General features: G+C 36.8%; 1 long non-coding RNA gene across 1 annotated transcript in view; it reads right to left on the bottom strand.

Annotated features, from left to right (window-relative positions):
* Positions 1-2,221: 2,221 nt before the first annotated feature.
* The window catches only part of LOC110834463 (uncharacterized), a 32,015-nt gene continuing 26,462 nt past the window's right edge, over positions 2,222-7,774 (bottom strand). The window contains exons 2-3 of the long non-coding RNA XR_002544598.2: positions 3,652-3,704; positions 2,222-2,665 (exon numbers count right to left, since the gene is read on the bottom strand). This is a non-coding gene — a long non-coding RNA (uncharacterized LOC110834463). The remainder of the gene's footprint in view (positions 2,666-3,651; positions 3,705-7,774) is intronic.

Genomic DNA, 7,774 nt, shown 5'->3' with positions numbered 1-7,774 from the left:
ATTAACCAACCTCAGACTTCCTCAAAGTTACAAATTAATGCTGGGCTAAAAATTACAATATCGGAAAATATAACCTTTCCGGTTTACCGAACAGTTCGAAAATCACCCCAACAACAAAACTTCCTACGAGCTGTAGAGAAGGAAGAACAACGTCCCAGTGCCTACTTATGGTATGACGTCACAAACAGTTTAATTTCTCCGTAGTAGTAATACGTAAAAGAAATTCTATTACAGAGAAATCTTCTCCCCCTTCTTTCATTAGTTATTCCAGTACTGTCGCAATTAAGAACGCTGACGTAAAACGTAGAATAAATTAAATACGTACCCGGACGACATATTTGTAAATAACAGCACAGACTCGTTTTATTTTAGAAAACAAAACCGAAAGACGGGACAAAAATATAAGAAATAACAGAAGAAAAAATAAAAAAATGAAAGTTTTCTATTCGTTGTTGATGGCGAAACACAAGCACGCAAACAACTATTTAACGTCGATGTTGGTCTTCTGGGTTGTGACGCCGTGCAGACTCCAAGAAACATACGGTCCCCGTAAAGACCTCAAATTCTACATTCAGTTTTCGTCGGTTTATACACGAAGTGCTGTTTGATGGATCTGCTGTTTGACCTAAACACGTCTGAAGATAAAAGAAAAAAGCCTTAGTCAAGACAGCCGGTCTCCGTGTCGAGATTTAAGACCAGGACCTCCAGAATACGAAGCAGGAGGGCTATCCACATGGTCGAGACATTCTCTAAGTTACGATATATTTAAATCTTATCCTCCTGATATATTTTCTCAGCGGACTTTATTAATTACGTTTCTGATCAAAATTCTGTAAGAGAACGTGCGGAATTTTGAACTGAATTACAGGACTTCTTTTCCTTTCGTCGTTACAAGTTTATTGTCCTCTGAAACTCTGACACAGAAGTTTCTAACACAGTAACATTACGAAGGAGTTAAAATAACAGCATTCTCCCGGTTTCGTATTGCCTATTACAAGTTAACACAAAATGTACACGCTGAAAGTCCTCCTATGAACGTTTCACGGCTTTCCAGACCGCAGCAACATCGACGACAAAGAACCACATCCGTGGTTCCAACTGTCCGTTGTCGGAACACGACAACGCACGGTCGAAGTGAATGTATAGAAGATGCCTATCACAATGCGCCGAAATAAATACGGTATGTGCCAGGAAAAACAATGAGAAATGAAAAACCTTTTCATTTTCATTCTTCATTTCCGTCGAATTTTTTTTTCCTTTGTGGAATACACAAAGCAGCCTACTTGAAGTACGAGGCTATAATGTCCTCCAAGAGTAACTTTTTTCAATTATCAATGTTTTCCATTGTATTTTTTCGTCACTGTGAACCACGGCCACACGCATTAAAGAATGAGTGACGTATGATACCAAACACCTTATGGTTTTCATATTTATGCTTCAGAAACGTGTTTTTGAAGAGTTTCAAACACACGTGATACACAGTTAATTTCAAAATAAAGCGTACTTTTCGATCGCCAAGTACATTACAATCGTGTTGGAATCGCCTACATATGACAATGGTATAAAAATCGACACACACATCTACGCAGTTAAAAGAGCGTCGATAAATGACCCAGCTACAAGAACTAAACGTGAAACTATTGTGTTGCATTAATGGAGACAGGAGGATAATATTAAAATATCCCTTAAAAAATTATGACAGAATTACACGACGCAGTGGCGGGCTGCTTTAAACACGGCAATGATCTCACGAAGGCAATAAAAGGAGGCGAATATTCTGACTCGCTTAGAAACTAGTGGTTTTCTAGAAAAGGACTTTCTTCGTCTTGTTAGTTAAAACATATTCCTGTTGTAACATCAGCCGTTTTTAAACTCTTTCCTGTCATATTACTGTTCCCAACTTTTTGCCGCGAATGCCTTATGTTTGAACTGCTTCGTTTGTTAAGTCCATCCTACGTTTCAGCAAACAATGTAGTTCCCATCTTCGCGATGAATGTCACGGATGTGAAAAATTCTACGGCATATATATATACAGATAGTTCTAGGGAGGAGAGGGGGGGGCGGGTTAACGACAATTGAGTGACTGATGGGCTGCCAGAAAAGCTGGCCAATGGACTGGGTACTGGAGATCAATCACTTACAAGAACTGACGGCAACATTTTCATTCATATTCATGTTATATGAAGGGAGGAGTGTGTTCTGAAAATACTTTATTCTGTAAAATATGTCATAGCTTTATCTTTCAAAAACATCATGTTAAGAAGATGGTTATCTTTTGGTATATTGCGCCATGTAGAAACACACCGATGTTCATAGGAACTTACTGCCTCAATCTGCGAATCTCATTGTTTATGAATTGTGTAACATTAGCGACTACACGGGTAATACTGACATTTGCAATAAACAGACTTGAGCCTTGTCTGCAGCCTTTGTTCTGTTGAGTATGGGTTTAGTTCCACTAAGATTTAATTCTTCGGAATCTGCGTTGCTTTCACCCTCGACCTCGCCCGTTTGTAGAATGTGGGTTATTACTTGGGAGAGGAACTCACGAGCTCTAGCAGCCCACAGGAATCTCCAGACCCATAGTTCATAATTCAGCTCAGTTCAGTTGCATGCAACAAGGAATTATCTCGCCCGCTGTCGACTTTAACGCAGAAGAGTGTACCTGTATTCAGTGACAGGATCAAAGGAACTTCAGGGATTTCAGAACAAAGAAAACATGCAGGTATAGGTATTTAAATTCAATTGAGGAATTATTCCGAATGTTAAAAGTTCGAGAAAATATTTTAAAAAAACAGTCGCACCAGAGCATGTAATGGGAACGTTAAACATCTCATAAAAATTGTGAAATAAGACAAATCACTGATAGAACGATAATTAATTGGATTATAAAGGTAAGGTAAAAGAGCTTCATCGAATCTTTTGTTGAGACTTGAAGTACAATAGAATAAACAAACAAACCATTAGCAAAATTCGTAGAATCAAACGTGAATTTCAGAGTGAAATGCGAAAGGGTTTCGAATTTAGAAACAACATCGAAAGAAATTTCAAGACGAAGGAGAACAAAATACAATGCATCCAGCTGCTAAGTAGTACAGAATCGGCTATTCATTTCGATTGTCTCCATTCACGCCATAATTGCTCGTTTTGCATGAGTGTCCTGTCTTTCTGAATTAGTCTAGTTAAACATTTATGTCTAACAACCTTTCACAACTCATTTTCCTTGGTCCTTCCTGTCCTCCTTTGCTACCGTATTCCTCTTAGCAACCAGTACACTGTAATCTAAACATAAGACGGTTTATAGGAGAAAAATATTGTCGTTAGAGGAGAAAACGACGAAAAATACAAGCGTTACTACGTCGTTTTCCCAGAGCTTGGAGTTCATTTAAATATCTCATTCGTGAGCGTAAGCAAACACGAACAAAGTGAATTTTTTACATACGCTAATACAGATGCTTCGTAACTACCTTCAATAACTATCCTCGTTTCTTTTCACTCGGTTTACTGAAACGTGATACGAAATAGTACGTTTCAGAGAACAAGAGTCTATTGCGTTTCGTTTAACTTTCCTTCCAACGCGACTGCAGAATACACAGGGCGTTGTTAAAGTGTGTTATGTGAGAACGTGATACTGGGTTATAATGTACTTACAAAATATTGTTCCTGGTTATTTCACCACCGCTGAGTCTGACAAGATACTTCATCTGTAAAGAAAACACGAGAATGACTACATTTATATGAAACTATAAATAATGTAGTAACGTAAAATAAAATATGCGAAACATGGAATATACATTGGAAATATGGAATTCGAAATTATGCAATTTTCCGTAAAATCAGTGGATATAGTGCTTACATAATGTCGCTTAAAAGCGATGAATTATTTATTTAAATGGAGATTAAATTAAAAATACTGGCATAGACTTTCAGACTAATAGTTTTAGAAATGTAGTAGTCACACACATAAAATAGTCTTCAGGGATGTACAGCTTTATTTGATTTATATATTCAGCCGTTTACACTGAGTAAAACATCCGTGTTAATTACATAATGTAATGGACACGATTGCGGGTGATTCATGTAGACACCTATTTGCAGTTCTACATCGTACAAGTATTTAATTTGATTTGAAAAATATGTTACAGGTGCCAACGTTCCTTTAGTAGCAGGAAGAGCGATGGTTTCAGTAACTTCTCTTAACGACAGAAAAGAAAGTGTAAGTGGTCACTAGTCACTTCTAGTTAAATATCCCAAGAATATATTTATTAACCCTTTGAATCCGTGTTTCGTCTAAATGACATTTAAGAATTCAGTTCGCACCGCGAAGAAAACACAACAACACCATTAGAAAGATCAACTGGTCAATGCTCTTTAGGGAAGTAATCGCTGTTTACACTGAGAACATAAATACAAAATGTAGCGTTAGTGATTGTTATAGAAAGTGCATATTGTTTTTAAAAGGCTAAGCAAGAACAAGCTTCCTACAATTTTATAAATCTCGTATTTTACTTCCAACAGAAAAGTATGTTATACGACAAACATAAATGTAAAAGTATGAAGAAGCTAACAGACCCGCAGAGAGACATAAATTCATATTTGTAAAAACAGAAGCTAGAGGTTTATCATTTAGTGTATTTTAAATTATAAATTTATTGTCCTTTCATTCATTCAAACAATAAAAAATAAAGCAACATTCGATTTAAGTATTTCAAAGACAACCTCTTTACCGAAATTGGTTCAAATCAACTAAGGACTGTAAGCTCTTTTAAGGAAACGTATAAATTAATAGACAGACACAAAGACTGTGACTTGATAGAAATAAAAATAATAAAATATTCGATAACAAAAATCTAATCATAACCCCGAGAATCAAGTCACATAAGCGGATTACCGTGACGAGGTACAAACAGTTGAACGCTTTCGGTCATTTCAAATTTCACGGGCCGTCAACTACTTGTTCTTCATCAGGAAAAACAGAGAAAAAGTGGGACAACTTTGTGAACTGATGGGAGTTACAGATGGGGCTTTCGCTCGGAGTAGCTTCTGTTAGATGCTTCGAAACTTAGAAACACAGTAGAATCTTGCTCAAGAAACCAAGGGACGTAACTTGACAGACCTCCTTTACCTTCAATGCAACTCAAGGGGGAAAAGTTCTTAAATAGATAACAGAATGTACTCTTCTCTTCAGGTAATTGGTTGTCAAAATACTAATAGTTCTGTTACTACTATTATTAGCCTGTATTAGTGGCAAAGGTTAGTATCGAATAGGGACCATTTGAATAACAGATATAATTAAATAAAAATTTCCTTGGATATTATCCATCGTCTAGTAAATATAAAACGTAAAACGACGTTTCGGAGATAGAGTCCCATCTCCGAAACGTCGTTTTACGTTTTATATTTACTAGACGATGGATAATATCCAAGGAAATTTTTATTCAATTGACTCTTCACCATCGTCAAGAAGTTTTAGATTTGAAACAGATATAATGCTTAGCGTGTTAACCTATTATTCAAAAGGTCCCGGATTTGACCCGAGCCGCCGCCACTAATATCAAAATAAAAACAACAGAAATCTGTCAGGATAATAAAAAAACAATAATCTAATGGCGGGAGTACAGTCAAGTCTCAAAACCTCGAGTAGGCCTCTATCAATTACATTTTACACAACTGACAATGTCACACACAATAGTCGCACCTAATCATTGACGCTGTTAATGATAACGTGATTCATCTGTACCCGTCTCTGAAGTTAATGTTTTTGCCCCTACATTGCCGTTATAATTTCCCCATTCATGTTACATTTACAGTAAATTCGTACTATGACGTGTTATAGACACTGTAATTACGGCAACTGGCACTGCAGTCTTAACCCTTTTGAAGCCTAAAATTCTCCGCACTTTGAATCTTTCTATTACTTGTTAAATGTTAGAATTGCATGAACATGGAAATACGCCATTATAACTTTATCATATAATTCTTCCGGTATTTCTTTGAGTAGACTGAGAAAAACTACTATCCCCCCACCAAATATTAGTAATGTGATACTTGATATATTTCCTTCTTTTAGTCATGCCTGCTCTTTGGGAGTCAAATGAAAATCTCAGTCAAGTTCTCTGTCGTTGTTATTAATAATTCTAATAATCAAGGTCAAAAAAATCTTTAAAATTAAATGTTTTTAAGAGACGCTCAAAATAAAATCTTGTTCGTGATTAAATTGTACGAGTGCCATCTTGCACGTAAGAAGCGTCAAATTGATGTTAACGCTGCAAGCTGATTCGATTATCTTGTACATCCCGTGCAACTTAGATGTGCAAATTAGGACTGCAATTTAACACTACTACTCAGTAAAACTTGTCTAGCTAACTTCAGGATGAAATCAGATCGTATCACATCCCAAACACGCATAAGGAAGACAGCAAACCAGTGGATTCAGTTTCTAGTAAGAATGTATAGTATGTGTGAAATACCCTGAGGGAAGAATGCAAGTTGTAAGTGGATGTAAGTGAGAACAGTAATGTGGTTGTCTCTCCGCAGTATCTCCGTAAGTGATCTACAGAATGCCTTATCAATATTTAAAACGTTCAGTTGATACACCTAAACTTTTCTTGATAGACAAGTTTCACACCAACACCAAAAATGAGCTAAGTTGCTGTTTTACAGCTTTGTATTACAGAAAATAAAAAGTTGTGAATTTTATCCACAACGTAGAAATCCTGATACGTTCACCAGAATTTTATCTCTGACTTTCGTAAATTGCCTGGGAATTCCCTAGCTGCGACTGCCCCAGTCATTCACTTGCGGGCACATGTTACTAAAATTCTCCAATACCAAATTCCATGTAAATCGATTCACCTGTTCTCGAGATATTAACCCCCTGAAGCCCAGGGGTCCCACCTGCTTAACATTCATTTTGTACAATGCTTAGTACTGACGAAGTCTTGCGTTTTCTTTGTGGTACGGGCTAAAATATTAGCTGCAACTCATGCAAGCTTCAGCATCAAAGAGCTAATGGGAACAGACGGACATACAGATGTAACGAAGGTAACAGGCACATTCTTTGTTAAGTAACAGTTGGGAAAATGAAGTACATCTATCCGTCTGCGCACTACGCTTAAGCATGTCGTGATCTGGTGAACATATGACACCATTACAGTTCTTTCTGGTTATTAATTAAAACTTCCAGCGTGTTGAACTTCTTACCAAATCTCAGATCTTCCAAACTTGTGGGCGATGAATTACGGAACGTGGAATGATAAAATATGTTGCTGAGATGAGGAGGAGTTGTTTCTCAGGGGATCACAGACTCGCCCATTACACTTAAATTAATCACCAATTAAGACTTAAAATAACGTTAGGGATTTTCTGTAGCGTGGGAGGTAGAAACCACTACAAGCAGACAGCGATGGAGAGGCACAGAAGAAAATACAGTCAATACCAAAATCACAGCCTACGACTTGCAGCAACACGTGTTGCAACATAACTAGAAACCTCCCGAACCTACAGAGCTGGATATTTAAGGACAATTTCCTGGATTGGAATGTTAGTTTTTGACATGTCTTTCGTTTCTCTAAATAAATATAATGCGAAAATTATGTACCAATAAAGAATCTTACGCATGTTCTATAAATGCATTATTTTCGAATACCAAGACAGTCACTACAATACATTTGATAATTACGTAATGAGAATTTCTTTTGTCAAAACTTCTGAAGTGCGAGAATGCAAATTCGCAAATTCGCACTTAAGAAAGCAACGTCAAATAAACGAACAT

Source organism: Zootermopsis nevadensis, unplaced genomic scaffold (assembly GCF_977971745.1).
Source record: "Zootermopsis nevadensis isolate Lab colony 2312 unplaced genomic scaffold, Znev_1.0 Znev_ptg000017l, whole genome shotgun sequence".
Lineage (NCBI taxonomy): Eukaryota > Metazoa > Arthropoda > Insecta > Blattodea > Termopsidae > Zootermopsis > Zootermopsis nevadensis.
Note: the sequence above shows the minus strand (reverse complement) of the source record. Positions and strands in the feature narration are given on the sequence as shown.